Here is an 18,496-nt window from a genome sequence, read left to right as displayed (position 1 = left end):
ATGTGATTTTATCTCTTCAAAATTTTCTATAAAAATGATCATAAATAAGTGAATAAATTTTGATAAAAAAAATAAAAAATAGACAAAGTTAACGTAAAGTATGATTAAAATTAAACATATAAAAAATATAAAGACGGAAACTAAATAAATTTGAGTTTGTAAACTGATCAAAAGCAAAAGTGAACACAATAGATCGAAAAAGCGAGGTAATCGACCAAAACTAATCGAGTCAAAGGTGGTTGGTCGAATATAAGGATGAGTTTGATCGGTGTCGGTTTATGATGAATCTAATTGAAAATATTTTTAAACATTTCAAAGATTTATTAAACCAATTGATCAAAGAATTTATACTCATCCACAATATATATTGATTTAAACATTTACTATACCGATCATAATTGATTTAGTATGGCAGTTTGATTGAAAAATCAATCGTAGTGGATGGATGCCCACATACATATACGAAGACATCACCAATTATTGGTCACCTTTTATGTTTATTTGTTTTATTATTAATTAACATTATTCTATTCTTTTCTTCCTTTTTGGGGTAAAGATCCATTGGACCATTTTGAGAAGCATTCTGAGGTTAAAACTTTTGGCATTGCAATAGGTAGATTCCAATTTTATAAGATATATATAATATTGGTTCAAATCTTATTTTAATATTTATTTTTAGATACAGTAGAATAAACAAAAGTATTTCCATATCCGATAGATATTGATAAATATTTACTACTAACTATTTTTAATTATCACAAATAAATAACGATATTTTACATATTTTTAATAATTTTGTCATTTACAATAATTATATTTAATTTTATACTCTATTTAGTTATTATTTTTTAAAATTAAGAACTAAAAATAGTTTTAAAAAGTTTTATTTCAGATGGATAACTAAAAATTCAAATCTTTGTAGAAAAAGAAAAAATAAATATCAACAAAAAAAAAAAAGTAGAAACAGCCAAACACAAGCATATTTAGATTTTAAAAGTTAAAATAAAATTGTTATCAAAGTAAAGGTCAAGTTCATTAATTTATTCATAGTCAACTATTAAACTTTGGGAAAACACAGCTATGATTTTTTGTTTCTCTCTTCTTTCTTTTTTTTCTCTCTTTCAAAGTTGATTTTTTAAATGAAAACATATCTTTGAATTTAGGTGTACCTATTGAATGTGAGTATGAGATGCAAGTTAGTTGGAATAGGTATTAGGTAATTAAACATTAGATAATAAGGTAAGAGTGTTAACTTAAAAAAGAAAAATTACACACCAAAAAGTAAAATTTGAGAAGTACATACCCAAACTGATTGTTTATTTAAAACTTAGTTATCGAAATATACCATTTATGAATAAATTTGAGAGTAACTCAGTTGATTGAATTGTGATTTTGTTTTAAATGGAATAGTAAAAAAAGTCAATGATTAGTTAAGATTGTGGTTGTGAATAATAAAATGATGAGTATGCTTGGCTATAAATGTATTAGCATATTTCCTTCTTTTTTTTTTTTTTTTTTTAATTTAGAGAAATGCATTTCCAACTTTATATTTCTTTATTGTTTTTGTTAAAATGATTATTAAATTCATTAATTAATTGACCTATAATCCAAAGAAAAGTTGAAAGAATGATTTAAATGTTCGCATTTGAAATTCAGAAAATATTTAAAATTAATTATTTTATTTGGAACGAGAAAGATATATTTAAAATTAATGTATTTAAAATTTTCTTATACATATGTCTTTGTTTATGGAAGTTCTAATTGAAAATTAGAAAATGACGAGATCGATCATGTATTTATCTTTTTTATTTATGAAATCCAACATTTTGATCAACGAGATTTTAAGTAAAATCATGAAGTCATTTTAGATTAAAAATCTATTTTCTTTCCTACGTAATAAACAACCTAAGTCATTTGAAATCCTCGAAAGTTATAAGTTTAGAACTTTTTTTAAAGGAAACGTAGAAACACTCGGTAACATTTCTATTTTTTATTTATTTTATTTTTTGTTTATAATTTTTCTTTACATTTTATATTATGAAAATAGTTTTAATGTGAAGTATCTAAATTTTTTATAAAAAATTATTTTAAATGTCAAAATTCTGAAAATATTTACACATATTTATTTCCAGAATATCATAATATATATAAATTATAGTTATTTTCAAATATCTATTATCCATTTATTAATAAATGATAAAATGATATTTTCTTTCGTGTCTGGAAAAAGAATTGTTAACAAAGATAAAAGAAAACTTGATTTGTTCATACTAAAATTCCTCCAAAATTTTAAAATTGTCTTTGAAAATAACAAATGAAAAATAAATTCTATTACCAAATATTTGTATTTCTCAAAACTTAAAAGAAAAAAAGAAAAAAACATTAACATTATCCAAACATTTTATCGAATAATTTTTTTTTTTTTTTTTTTTTTTTTGATCGTATAATTGAGTTTTGACATTATTGTTTCTGTCATGTATGAATGTTTTATTAATTATAGTTTATATTATGTTGATTTTAATATTATATTTTTCGATGGATCGTGTCTCATTTTTACTCCAATTATTGATTTGTGGAACCATTATATTTTCTTTTTTCATTTATAAAACAAGGTTGAGTAAAATTAATTACGTTGTCGGTTACGAAGCTTCAAAGAAAACGTGATACATATGTTCTCTTTTATTTATGTTGTGGGTTACGAAGCTTCAACAATTATTTCAATAATTACATTCATAATTAATTATTGAGCCAAAACCAAATAGCTGCAGCCTCCTTCCCCTTTTCTTCCATTTTGGTTCTTAATTATCCATCAAACATTTCAATATTTTCTTTTTTATTTTAAACATATACAGCATAAGTAGTTATAATTTAAATCTGTTTAAATTCTTCTTTTTTCATCCTAACTTTTAAATATTTGTTTCTATTCTTAAATTTTGCATTAAAAATCATAACAATTTTAGTTTAATACATGTATTTGATTTATAAGTTTTCAAAAAAAGAAAGAAAAAATTAAGCCTTTGAGTTAATTATCTAAAGAATGTTAATAGTAAGTTTTTCTATTATTTTAAATTGAAAACACAATTTTAACGAATTATCTCCTCTCTCTGAAATTATTCTTTCAAAAACTTATTTTCCTAATTCAAAATGTGATATGAATATTTAAAATTTAAAAAATTAAATGGGAGGAAAATGAAGATATCATGACTAAAATGATATTTTAATATAAATGTTACATTATTAAGGTTAAATTTAGGGGTCTTTTCAAAAGTATAAAAAAGAGGCAAAATATTTACATTCCATAGAACAATTCCAAAAACAGAAAAATCCCAGAGGTCCACCATGTAAAATACTAAAAATGCCCCGTCAACTACGCCGTAAAAAAACCTTCATGATTCAATTTCAACATTGCTCTGAGCACTTCAAGAATCTTGTGGAAGCTAAGTTTAGCAGGTCAAATTCCTAACAGAACTTTGATGTTTATTCAACAGTTATACTCACAGTTTCTCACCGAAGAGGAATGGAGTTATTAGGGAATGGGCAATGGATGCCCTTTAACGCTTACCCTTCTGCATTACATCCTTTGACATTTATTTCCTCGTGGATGTCAATTGAGGCGATGGAGAGTCGGAACCTTAAGACGATGAGGTCGATGGCTTGGATAAAGTTGCAAATTTCACATATATCAGTCAAACATCACATTGAAATTCATGCAAATTAGTATATCCTATCAACAAACAAGTCCCATTCAAATGTACATTAGTAACAAAAATCCATCAACATTTCAGTCAAACATCACATTCAAATGTAAATCAGTAGCATCTCTACCATAGAAGTTTGAAACAAGCGTCACTCAGAAGCCAAACAAACAGTAAATTAAAACAAATAGTAAATTACCTAAGGCCTAAGTCGAGCTATTATGTATTTAATACAAAAATTAAACCAGTCCATCGACAAACACGAAGTTCATAGAGAAGAAGAGACATACCAGCGAAATGGCCGTGTGTTTAGGTTTTTTAGCATTTGTGTTGTCAGCGTCCGGAATGGCTATGCGTTTGGGTGGTCGCACGTCTGCTGTAGAGAACTGTCGACCAACTGCCATAGAGAGCAATCAGGTTAGGGATGATAAGGACTGCTGTGGAGATTCTGTCGAACAAATAGAGAATGGAGTCTATGATGATGAGAACGTTTTGCGGCGGTCGGTGGAGATAAAGCAGTGTGGAGAGGTGTGGCAGCTGATGTAGATAGAGTAGTGTGGAGAGGTGCGGTGGTCGATGTAGACAAAGAACTGTGGAGAGGCATGAGGAGATGATGGAGACGTGAGGAGATGGTGAGGGTTTTTCGAAGAGAAAATGGGAGATGAAGGGGTTGGAGGGAAAGTTTTAATAAAATAATTTATTTTAATAAATTTTTTTTATTAAAATAATTTTTTAATAAGTTTATTCTAATAAATCTATTTTATTAAGCTTATTTTATTAAGTTTATTTTAATAAATTTATTTAATGAAATAACGGAAATAAAAAGTATTTTTATACTTTTTATTTTTATATTTTTTATACTTGACATTTTCAAAACATTTTTAAATAAAAATGTTAACTATATTTGACGCGAAAAAAATGTCAAGTAAACTCTGCACTATACTTAACGTTAAAAAACAATCAAGTAAAATATCTACTATATACTTGACGAGAAACAAAACATCAAGTAAAAACTAACATAAAATAATTCAAAAATTTTGTTTTCTTCAAACTATTCTTTGCCCCTTTTTCGCATCAAGTAAATGTTTGCTATACTTGACACGAATAAAACATCAAGTAAACTCTCCTTTATACTTGATGCGGAAAAAAATGTCAAGTAAAGGCTAACGTAAAATAGTTCAAAAATTTTCGTAAAAATTTTGTTTTTTGAGATTATACTTGACGTTTTTCATTTAAAATTGTCAATATTTGATATTTTTTTAATCAAAACGTCAAGTATATAAAAGTAGCTAGTATCACGTAAAGTAGATTTTGTAGTAGTGATCATCTAGTTCAAAGATCTTGACATTTATTATTATATACAATGTTAGGATTATTAACAAATTTTAATTTTTGAAAAGTAGTTTTATAAATTTGAGCTTTATATCTAATGAAATAGTATTTCTATTTGTATCGGGAAAATATGTGAATTTTAAAAAATCTGATGCTTTAAAGATGAATCTGTAAGTTTCATAAGTTTAGAAACTAAAAAAAAATGACACTCAAAATTGATGGACTTAAATTATAATAAATAAAAAAAGCATATAGTTAAGTTAAGAAGTGAAGAGTACAAACCCACTAAAAGTATAAAGAATAAAAAAGGTAATAAAAAATATAAATTAATAAATAAACATTTTATGTTGTTTAAATATTAGAGTTACGAATACATCTGAACTACGTCTAACATTGCATTGATTTTAACATGTTTTCTCTTAAGAAATGGATAAATATAATGCCACAAGTTTAGGAGGAGGAAATGAATGACGAAAGGATATCATATCTCAATGAGAAGGATCTTTAAGACATAAAAGTAAGGTTAAGAAAGACTAAAAAAGAATTAAAAGTTACTTTCAATACTAACAAGACACACTTTCCTTTTTAGTGGCTCGATAATAGAAACTCCAAAGTTAAACGTGCTTAGTTCGGAACAATTCTATGTTTGGTGACCTTCTGAAAATTTTCTAAGGACAAAGCATGTTGAAAGGACGCCTGTTGGTTTGTAAGAACAACTTTTACTCTAATTAGCCTAAGAACAATGTTGCCTCAGGTCGGGGAAGACAGAGATCCAAATTTCAAATCCTAGATCTGGAGTGTTACAACCGAGATCCAAATTCTAAATCCTAAGCCTGGGGTGTTACAACAAAGTTGTAATATATAATAATCCGATAACTTTGAGAGTCAAGGAATAAGTTGTTGTTCCAATTGCATCAACCAACGTTGAGGTCATCTATGTATCAATTATAATCTTAAGTAGAAGTGTCAGATAGATGTCAAGGGAACTCATTAGGGATAGGAAAGTGCCCATTTGCAAAGATTATTCTTCTTAATTCATTTATCTAGACTCGATGGTAGCTTTTTTTAGTGCTCTTTTGGAAGCTAAGCATTATTGATGTTTTGGAGTCATATATCTAAATTGGGAGGCTTGGGTTGGGTGCTTTGAGATAACTTAGATTCTTTTCGTATTACCGAGACAAAGTTCATCCACAGATGTTATACGCAATTTATTCTTGAAACAACAACGGTGAACGTCTTGTGTTGGAGAGCATTTCCTCGATTATTAATTAACTCGAATTTCTTGGTTAAACCATCAAACTGCTTGGAAATGATCAACTTAGAGAACATATGTTGTTGTGAACATGGAGTCATCTCCTTCTTTCATATTTGTTGCAATATGGAAATGTGTGCTTGCACACAGTACTCTCTAGTCTCTTGCATCTAAGACTTGAAAGAAGTAGTCGTTCAACTTACTACACTCTATTTATCCTTAGTAGTTTTCATCGATCGTGTTTTGTGATAAAATTTTATAGTAATCCTAAAAAGATTATTTACTTACTCAATACATTATGTTTGTATTAGTGATATTTTAAGAAAAATTTTCATAAATATAACAAACCACTAAAGTATTTATGGTACGTGTAACAAAATGCATGAAGTTAGTCATTTTTTAAATATTTCAAGTTTGCCATTTTCATCTTTCTTCTCTTTTACGCTCTAATTTCTTTACACTGTCTTTCTTTTTTTCCTCTTCTTCTTTTTTTCCGCTGCAATTTCTTCCATCGTCTTTTTATTTTCTTCTTTTTTACGTCGTTTAATTTGGGTAATCAAATCTAAATACAAAAAAAATACCCAAATATAAAGAATTGTGTATATAGAATCTTGAAAAAAATCGTTTAAATTGGGTAGCTAATCTAAACAATCGTGTAAAAAAAATAAAACCATATTGTGTAGACAAATCTAAACTAAAGAATTAAAAAATCGTTTAACCAAATCTAAATGATAATATAACAAATTTTGAAAAAATAAATCTTAAAGAACCGTGTAACCAAATTAAACAATAGAATTAAAAAAATAAATTGTTTAGATTTGACTATTTTTATATTTTTCATTATGGATCCGTGGGCTTTATCCGTTTTTGGAATTGTTCAAATATTTTGCGGTTTTGTTATATATTTTAAAATATCCAATATTTTAATATAAAAATGGTATAAGAATTTAAAAAAAAAGTTAATTTAATAATAAAAGAAAGGAGGGTGAGACACGTGGAGGGAGATGCATGTGAATGGTCCAGCAAAGTTGGGGTATATGGACAGCACGTGCCTTCGCCGTGATTATTGACCCAATCCTTTTAAATTTCTCTCTCTTTTTCAATTTATTTTCTTATCTTCCTCTTCTTCTCTTCTTCATCTTCTCTTCTTCATTTCCTTTTCCATAAATATTTGTTCACTCACTTACTCAATTTAAGGCTTTCTCTTTGTTTTGGTTTTCTTCTTATGTCGCATCATTTTTGGAAATAATTACCAAAAATTATAAATATAAAAAAAAAAAAGTTAGTTTAATTTCGTAGATTTTGATTGTTGGTAGTTGTGGCTTTACAAAATTTAATTACGAAAGGAAGTAAAATATTGTTTCAAAAATTTTACTTTTAAATTAAAAAATAATTAGTTAAAATATTTGGTAATTTAGTTATTTGAACTAAAGTACACATAATATTTCAATTATTTTCATATGGATATTTCATTTATAAATTATTAAAATGTTATAACAAATAATTGTTATTAAAATTTGAGGATAGGTGGGACAAATTATATTAATATCATATGAAATGAAACATTTGAAATTGGGACTCTTTTTATCTTTTAGAAAATCTAAATCTAAAAGTTGGTTTGAGCTTCTTAAAAGTTGAAAAGAAATTTGGAAAGTTCAAAAATATATTCTTTTTGTTTACTTACGAGCTATTTTAAGCCAAACTTAATTGGTAAGGATATTTTTCTAACTTTTCTTTTTAAGTTTAAGTATATATGTGAAACATTTAAAAAATTTATTAGTATTTTTAAACGAAATAAAAAAATAACAAAATAAAAACTTCAGATATATTTTTAAGATTTTAGATTAGGATTTATTGAAAATGCATTGTGAAGAATATACGATTTAAAATAAAATAAATTCCAAAGTAAGAAATCAAATGATTAAAAAATAAAACTAGAAAATATTAAATTTTCATGACTTTAATTAGACACGTTCAATCAAAAATTTTGGAACTAATTACAAATTGTCACATCATTTATTAAAATAATTGTATTTAGGATTAACTAAAAATTGGTGTATGCCCCAAATTAAATTTAAACATAAATTGAACCAATCTAATGATGTCGAATGTCTTTATTATGATAATTGGATCAAATTAATTATTTTAGTTCAATTAAATATTATTTATTTGGGATAAAATTCAATTAAGAAAAAAAAAATAAGCTTAATTTAGTCCAAAATTAAATATGATTCAAATTCATGTGATTAAGCTCATGGATATATCCACGGATTAGACCAGACTCAAGTCCATAAAAGACCACTCTATAAATAGAGAGTTATTATGTGGGGGTTGAAAATGAAGGTCTGGAGAGAATTCTCCCCAAGACCTAAAAGACATCCAACTACTGAAGTCGACCACCCTCGAAAATTGAAAATTGAAGCTCATTTGAAATACAAGCTTTTTTTCGAACGTAAGCATCCAACCAAGAGAGAATCAAAGGATCAAAATCTAAAGATCGAACCACATCGCATCAAAAGTCTAACATAAATACAACATCAACACAAGTTCAACTTCACGAATCAATTTTTTTTGAAAATCTTGTGTGAACAAATACAAAATTAAAAGCTAATTAATCAAATACATTAAACACTTAAAAAGTTTAGAGGTTAAATAGATACAAATATCAAATTTTATAGATGAAACTTGTAATTCATTAACTAAAAAGAAAAAAAAGAAAAAAAAAGCTCATCCAGAGACAAACTATATGTTAACCTATTTTTTAAAGAAATGAAACCAAATATAGAACTGAGTCAATTACCTTTACTTGTAAACATTAAAACCACACCAAAACGATCATATTTTTCAACAACTTATTCAATTTTAATTTTTGGGTCAACATTTTGTTATTGGAATTTCTATTTTATTTTAGGGTAAAATCTTCTCTCTCTACACAGACACACACACATATATATATATATATAAATAAATGCAAATGTGTTCATAATTAAAGTAACCATATTTGTACACAAATCATGTTAGCATTGATTAATAATTATTACTCATTCATTGCCCACACAACCATATCTCCCGTAATAAGCCATTAAATTTGGGGAGAGAGTGAAATGCCCTTAAATTTTACTAGAAGATATAGGAGAGAGAATTTGTAGAGATGGAATTAGAGAAAATAATGCGCTTAAAATGAAAATATAATGGTTTATATATATATATATATATATATATTGTCTCTAATACTTTAAATATGTTTTAATTTTAGTTTATGTATCTTTAGCTAATCAAAGTATAAGGATGAAAGTTGAAATTAGTATTGGGATTTGAGTCCTAAAACCTCCTCATTTAGTAGTTTATTAATTTAAATATTAGCTATGCTATATTTACTTTATCCATTAACAGCAAAAAATCAAAGTTTTTACATGCGATCTGAATAATATATAGTTGACATACAAGATGGATCATATTTAAGAAATAATCTAAAAGTCTATAGTATATGGATTAGGTTGAATATCTCATCATGGTTACACTATGAATACGATCCATTTTGTAATAGTTCTAACTACTTTAATCAAAATCGATCGTGTAAAGACATATGAGTAGGGATAACCTACACAAAGAGTTCAAATAATCGAACCACAAAATGTATAATTCATCTTTGTAAATCGCCTTTATTCCTTGTAAGGCTCCTAAAATATGCTTGGAGGAGGCTCTCGAAATGAAACGAGACTACTTACGGTTAAAAAAGTGGTTAACCATCTTGAACTCTCCACACACACTTTCTATATATATTTGTCTACATCCGGTCACCCAAAAATGCTTCATCCGAAGCAACTATAAGTCGATTTGTCAAGTGTTTACTTCAGTTACAACTCTGAATTGAATGGGGAAAAATCATTGAGCGCATCTCAACTCCCAGTGAAAGCCTATTAATTGATGAGATTAATATTTTATAGGATGATCATGCATGATTCAATCTTAATCCTGAGTATTTCATGAACTCTTTTCTCTGTGAGGTCAGTCTTTTTGATTTGCTTGGGTGAGAGTGCTTCGAGTTGTGGGGATTGGACTAAATGGAGAACCGTGAACATATATAACTTCATGAGATGAAAATTCACTCCTTTCCTCACAGGGTAAGTAGATGAACATTTCTTTAAGAAAACTTTAGGTTTCGAATAAGAGGCTTTAACCCTCCCACAGAAGAAAAACTTTGTTTATTGTTGAACCATAAAAACAAATTATTCATTAAAGAAATTAGTTGTACTTAAGTAAAATAGCTAATTACAGGGGTAAAACATACATTAGGCCCCACTATAATTACGAACAACTCGTTGAAGATCAACTTGCTTATACAGATCATATTCATGGACACAACTTGTCTTACAGTGCGTAAGAGTTCAACTATGGATCTATAATTGTTTGTCTTGTAGTTAATGAATGAAGGTTAATTTAATTAAATAGTTTAATTAACTAATCATGTTTAATTAATTAATCATGGATCATTAGAACTATAATCTCTGGGTCTATAAAGTTATCTTGCTAGTCCAACATAAACCAACGAGTATCAATTAATAAAGAGAAATTTGACGTGTTCGTATTTTAAGGAAACATACTAATCGTGTAATATACCCATCTAAATATAATTTATTATCAAGTTATTTGGATGAGATGCAAATAAAAATTTTATAATATGGAGAGTTAATTTTATATCAAGGTGATTTAAATAATTATTTATTTATTTGGATGAGATCTATATAAATAAATAAATTATTTAATTTAAACAAAGATTTGAATTAAATAAATAATGAGAGAGTTAATTTATTTGAATGAGATTCAAATAAATAATTATTTGGATGAGATCCATATAATTAAGTTAGTTGAATAATCGGAGGAGAATTAATTAATTAATTTGAATTGTATTCGGATAACTAATTGAAAATTTGAAATAGTTGTAAATTTCCTTTAGCTATTATTTTGGTTAGTGACAATTGGAATAATAGCTAGAGGAACAATTTTGTTAAGCTAATTCAGTGAACTCCACCAACTTTTGAAGAGTTATAAGTAGATATTATTAAGATTCAAATGAGTTAACAACTTTCAATAAAGTTAGAACAACTTTCAATAAAGTTAGAAGAGATTCCTCCTAGTATAAGTACTCTTTTTAGTTAAGAATAGAAATTAAAAATAATCAGGCTCCCCTGAATTGTATTGAATCTAACGAAGATAAAACAGGCTCCCCTGAAGTAGATAACCTTAAATCAACTTTTTTATCTCTTATCAATAATACACTGAAACCAGTAATGAAGATATCGAGTAATCTTAATAAAATATCTATTACGTGCCTTCTCTTTCACGTACACTTATGAGACTTCTGAAATTGTGCGAAAAGAATAACTTCGATGGCCAAGACCTTCTCCTTTTATAATAAGGAGAAAGATAAAATCGGAAGAGAAACTAACATACTTGGAAAATCCTTTTACACACAACACATCTCTTTTTAAAGATAAAAGATATTTGAAAAAGATCTCCAGATACACGGTGAATCTTTTATCTTTCTTTAAATACCAAAGAAAATTTTTTATCTTTATGTTTATGTAAATAAAAATAAACTATTTTAATATTGTAAAAAAAATGAAAGACTAATTATTTAATTTGGATGAGATTTAAATTGAAAGATTACGCAGAATATAATCAAATAATTTTGTTTAAAAATATCTATAACGGGTTATCCTAATAGGCTGAGGAGTAACCCTAGAATTATATAAATAGAATTCTTGGGAGCCCTCATTGAACACACTCTCTAATTGCATGCTGAGATTACTTATCCTTGTCAGAGTTGTGGCAAGGAAGATCATCTCGTGGAACTCAGAGACAACGTATCAAAAGGAGTTTTTGTTACAATTGTTACTTAATCTTTTTTTCTTGTTTATTTTTAATTGTTTCAAGAATAATTAACTAATGTGATCATATGGAATTCAATTAATTTCCTTTCATTTAAAGACATATTATGATGATACCGTGGTCTTATAATAATGGTTGGATATGAATTCAAAATTGTTCCTGCCTACTAATAATCGTTTAATTATACAAAACTAAAACTAAAACTAAAATACTTTTGTACTTTTGTAATTTCCCTATAAAATATCTAACAATAATTATGTAAAAATGATTATTGTTAGTTGCTATGTTGTGCAAATGGAAAAAGTATTTAAGGTTACTTTATATATATATAAACTAATTAATAATATGTTTGAGATATTTTTACAATTTCTCCTTCATACACATCTATCATTAGTATACAATGTTGCATGTTGGTTTTTTTTTTTTAATAAATATATACAAGTCTTAACACCAAAATTTTAAAAATATTTATTAGGTTCTAAACTAAAAAAAAAAATAAAAATAGTAAAGATGTCTCTCAGCTTTCAATTTTGGGTGTACAAGTCCAGGAAAAACGATATTTTTTTTAATCTTAATTACGCCTACTAAGTAAAAACTTAAACATGTTTAATAAGACTCAAAACTTTGAATTTGTTTTAAAATGTCGAATAGATGAATGACACTTTTTGTTTGTTGGTTTAAAGAGTGGAGTTTGGTTTTATAAAATTATTAGGTTTAAGGAAAAATAGATAATATATACGGATTTAATTTAGTGAATGAGATAGAGAATAATAATTGAAGTGATATATGGTTGCAATAGTGTGGTTGCTTTCGTGGGTCTATCGGGTGAATTGGGACTCATCAGTACCCTTCAAACTTAGGGAGGCTACGTGTGGTCCAATATTCTTAGTTTACTTCTTACTACTCAATCTTCTAATATACAACAATACCTATTTATCCTATACCCCAACATTATTAAACACACACATTTCATAATCATATGCTTTATATTAAATCATATCAATTCATCTGGGTTTCTTTGGTATAAAACTTAAAATATTAAGTGCTTTTACTATAAGTTATTTTGAGAAGAGCATATATTTAGTTTATGATACATTTTTAAGCGTTTATTTTAAAGAATAAAATATTTTTAAAACTATTAAAGTGGTGGACCACCATCCAAAATAAGTTTTTGAAGTTTATTTTAAAAAAATTTTATTAAAAAAAAGTGTTTTTGAAATAGTAATGAGATAAAAATGGGGTAAAAAGCACATTTACAAGAAATTAAAATGACTAGAAAACCTTTCTATGTTTTTCTTAAGGTGGTGACTTTGAGTGGAAAGTACTCTTAGTCATTAGTCATGACAAATCACTTTTTTCTCAATTGTCAACCTAACAACAAACAAACATATATATATATATATATATTATATAAACAAAATTTAAAGTCTAAGTTAGTGTTTCAACCTTACTTTAAATAGGTGGAGTGTATTATTATAGTTTTGATTATAATAGGTGGTGTTTCTGATGGTTATATAATCTACTATTAATTATAATATTATATATTTTTAAAAATTCTATTTTCTTTATTTATTTGTTATAGTATTTACCATTTCTTCTTCGTATTCTTTTCTTTTTTGGATTACAAATTTACTATTTTTTGTCTATACTAAAATACTCTACATCTCAAACACAAATTATATATTATAATGTTTAAAATATAATAACTAATTTGCACCCAGACAACACTCTCAAAACAATTGTTTTAAAAAATTGAAAGTCAAGGAAAATACAGCATCAACATACAGATATAGATGTAGGATTAAAAATTTATAAAGTAACCTAATTTGTTTCGGCTACCCTAATTGGAGTATAGAAAAAAAGGAAGTTATAGGAAGTAGAGATGGTAATTGGAAGTAGGGTTTTTGGAGATTAGACAGAAAGGAGCTCCTTGAGAGCCCCCCACCCACTTGAAATTTTGTTCATTTTGGCCTTTTATTTTTCTTTTCTTTCTTTCTATCTATCTCACAAAGTCACAATCTCCAAATTTTGGCCTTTAATTTCCCCTTTTTCTCTCTTTACTTTCACGTGCATCTCCATCATCATCATAGTCTCTCCCACATGCACATCCCCCTAATCTGAACAAACCCTCCATCCCTACAATTATATGTCCACCAAACTCTCCTCCCTACCACACCCATTACCATCCTTTTAATTATTTTATATACACTTTTCACGAGTTCATACTCTATTTTGGCTTTATTAATTTTTTTTTCTCATCCTTTTATCGATGTATAGTGTTTGGTTTGGTAGTTTTCATTGATTGTATATATTAAGAGATTAATAAAGTTGTGTAAAGATAACAAAATTATGTAGCTCGTTCAAAATACCGTAGAAGGGAAACAAGGACATTTAAACAGAATTCATGAAAAGTAAAATCACTTATATATCGATACAAAAGTAGGTAAAAATTAAAAACAAAGTAAACTATTGAAAGTTCAACAACTAATTAACATTTCTATCTCTACCTTTATATGTTCAAAGTCCTTTTTTTTTTGGAGGGGAGGGAGAATTAGAGAAAATACTTCAAGGAAATTATAGTTTCATTAAAATAAACCTACGGTCAATTGTCCATCCTCTCTTTATTTGTTCTATCACATGTTTGTGTATGTAGACATGTCACGTATGTACAATTATGTATAATAGATGGACCCCAAAAAATGTTGCTATAGTGATTCTATCAAATAATTACATAAAACGACAATATGACCAATAAAAAGTTTATTGTAGAAGAAACTGAAAGGAGTTGAAAAAATAGAATGTTTGAACTTTAATGGACCAAAAAATAAAATAAACATGAAAAATATAGATAGAGAGTAGAATAAGATTTAAACTATCTTTATATACACATTAAACATTTGGAATGTTAGTGTTAATTATTGATTAGAAAAAGTTAAGCATGATATATATCATTTAATAGAAGATGACAGTGTGTCCCATCCAGAAAAGGATACACTCATGTGCGTTTGAATTATAAAGCTAGATGTATAGTAAAATTTTACGTAAAGGTTAGTGGATGATTAAGATTTAACAATGTGAGGAGGAGGGGCTACCTTCTTCATCAATATGTTTTGGAGAAATAAAAAAAATACAAAGTATCCAAATTTAAATAATTTATGTTGACCCATTTGTGGGATGCATGTTTTGTTATAGTTATGATTCCTCTTTCATGGCCACCCACCATCCCCACATAGAAAGATAGAGAGAAGAAGAGATATTTTTTTAAGCTCAAATTTGTATAAGATTAATGTGTTGTTTGTAAATACTTTGGTTTTTTCTTTGATGATAACTTATAATTTTTTTTTCAAAAAAAAATAAGATTCCTTAAAGGGTTCTTTTCAAAAATATAAAAAAGTGGAAAAATATTTACACTGTAAAGAACAATTTCAAAAACGGAAAAAACTCAAAGATTCCCACCGTGTAAGATACCGAAAATGTCCCATCAACCATACCGTCAATAATGCGCTCGTGATATATTTGCGATCGTTTAGATATGGCTACAATTTATACACGATCGTTTAGATATGGTTCAATATATACGCCATCGTTTAGATATGACTATAATTTATACGCGATCGTTTAAATATGGTTCAATATATACGCCATCGTTTAGATATGATCATAATTTATGCGCGATCGTTTAGATATGGCTACAAGGCGATTGTTTAGATATAGATATAATTTATACGTGATCGTTTAGATATTGTTCAATATATACGCAATCGTTTAGATATGGTTATAATTTATACGCGATCGTTTAGATATGGCTATAATTTATACGCGATCGTTTAGATATGACTATAATTTATACGCGATCGTTTAGATATGGCTACAAGGCGATCGTTTAGATATGGTTATAATTTATACGCGATCGTTTAAATATGGCTACAACACTCATTTAGATATGACTACAATTTATCCGCGATCGTTTAGATATGCTACAATTTATCTTTTAAATTTCATCGTTTAATTTTGTTACACGATCGTTTAGATTTGGGGACCCAAATCTAAATGACTTTTTTTAAAAATTTGGTACACGATTTTTTTAATTCTTTTGTACACGATCGTTTAGATTTCTTTACACGATCGTTTACTTTTTTTTACACGATTGCTTACATTTGGCTACTCCAATCCAAATGATTTTTTTTCAAGATTTTTTATACACCATCTTTTATTTTTTTACACGATCGTTTACTTTTTTAAATGATCGTTTACATTTGGCTACTCCAATCTAAATGATTTTTTTTCAAAATTTTTTGTCTTATACACAGTCGTTTAGATTTGGTTATTCAAATGTAAACGCGTAAACAGAAAAGAAAAGAAGAAAGACGATGGAAAGATTAAACGACGTAAAAAAGAATTAGAAAAGAAGAAGATAAAAATATTAAACGATGTAAAAATGAATCAAAAAGGAAGAAAGACGATTGAAAAAATTCATAAAATCAGAAAAGAAGAAATACGATATCGTTAGGAAAGAAGAAATAAGCAGTTTCCTAACGGTGGATTAAGTCAGAAGCAGCTTCCTAACGGTGGATTAACGATGGAAAGAAATCGCAGTGAAAAGAAAAAAGAAGAAATACGATGGAAAGATTTAGCGACGTAAAAAACAATTGAAAAATAAGAAAGGTGATGGAAAGAAATCGCAGAAAAAAGAAGAGGAAAACAAAAAGACAATGAAAGAAATCGAAGAGGAAGACGACAAAAGAAATCGCGAGGAAGAGAAGGACAAACTTGGAATATTTAAAAATAGCTAACTTTATGGGCTTGTTACACGGGCGTGAATAGTTTGGTGTTTTGTTACATCTATGTAAGTTTCCCTTCCTTAAACTTAAACAAAAAATTAATTATCTTAAAAATTATTTAATTTTTTTTTCTAAGCTTCCCTAAAAACAAAAACAATTTGGCTTAAACTTGTAATTCAATTTCTCTCTAAAGTTATATTGAAAAATAGGTTATTCATGAGAACGAGGAGATAAAAAGAAAACAAAATAAGAGATTTTAAATTAAAAGAGAAATTGTTTTAAATGACAAAACTAATTTAAATAATTACAAATATAACAACGATAGATAATATTATCTAAGTCTATTGCTATCTATCGCGACATAGATAATAGTCTACCAAGTCGATCGATCTCCAATAGAAAATAAAATTTGCTATATTTATAAATATAATAGTTAAAACTATTGAAATTTAAGTGCACAAATTGAAATAAGTTACATAAATACAAAATGTAATGAAGTAAATTTAATTACTTAAAAGTAAAATATTGAAAACAACTATAAATGATATCTTCTAAAAAAAACTAATTTTTTTCTTATGAATTTAAACCTTTGCATTTAATAAGAAAACATTAAATAAAAGTATAGTAGATGCACCATAATTATAATTATAAGGAAAAATTAGAGAAACAAATATTATAAAATTTAACCAAATTTTAAAATCTATCCAAATCTTCAATTTATATGTCATACTATGAACTTATACAAGGTATGTTTGGGGTGGGATTTTAAGGGAAAAAAATTAGGAAATTGGGTCAAACCGTATTTGGCCCAAGGGTTATGATAAATGAGGATTAGAGTTATCCTAATCCCCAAATAAACCCTATTTTCTCATCTATCCTTCTTTCTTACAACTCTATATTACCCTATCCAAATAACCTAATCCAAATTTTATTATTAGTTCTTAAATTACTACACTCATAACCTTTTTCCCAAACACATATTATTATAACCTTATTATCATAATTCCTCCCCCAAACTCATACTATCATAACAGTATCTTTCATTTTTCTTCCCCTAAACACATATTATCATAATACTACCAATAATAACATTTCCCTCAAACACATATTATCATAATACTAGGATTATTATAATCCTTTTCCCCCATAACACTTTCCCTCCACCAAACGCACCCTAAAGTTTTGTTGTAAATTACTTTATATGATTTAATAACCAATAATTCAAATGGGTAAAAGAAACAAACAAATATTCTAAAAACAATCATTTCTATATATATAAATATAATCACTTTTGTCATTGTCAAAATCATTTTTACCTGATGAGTTGGTATTAGTAAACGTTGATAAATAGATTCTAGAAAAAGCTAAAATCACACTTAGAATTGGTTTTTCAACAAGTTAAAATGAGCTTATTAATCGAGAATCATCTAATAAAATAAATTAGTCTATTTTCTTCCTTTTACTCCCTTCATCCTACAAATTTGGTATATGCCTAAATCTATTTTTTATATCTTCTAAAATTACCATGCCCAACCGTCACTTTC

This window comes from Cucumis melo, chromosome 8 (genome assembly GCF_025177605.1).
Source record: "Cucumis melo cultivar AY chromosome 8, USDA_Cmelo_AY_1.0, whole genome shotgun sequence".
In the NCBI taxonomy this organism is placed as follows: Eukaryota; Viridiplantae; Streptophyta; class Magnoliopsida; order Cucurbitales; family Cucurbitaceae; genus Cucumis; species Cucumis melo.
Note: the sequence above shows the minus strand (reverse complement) of the source record.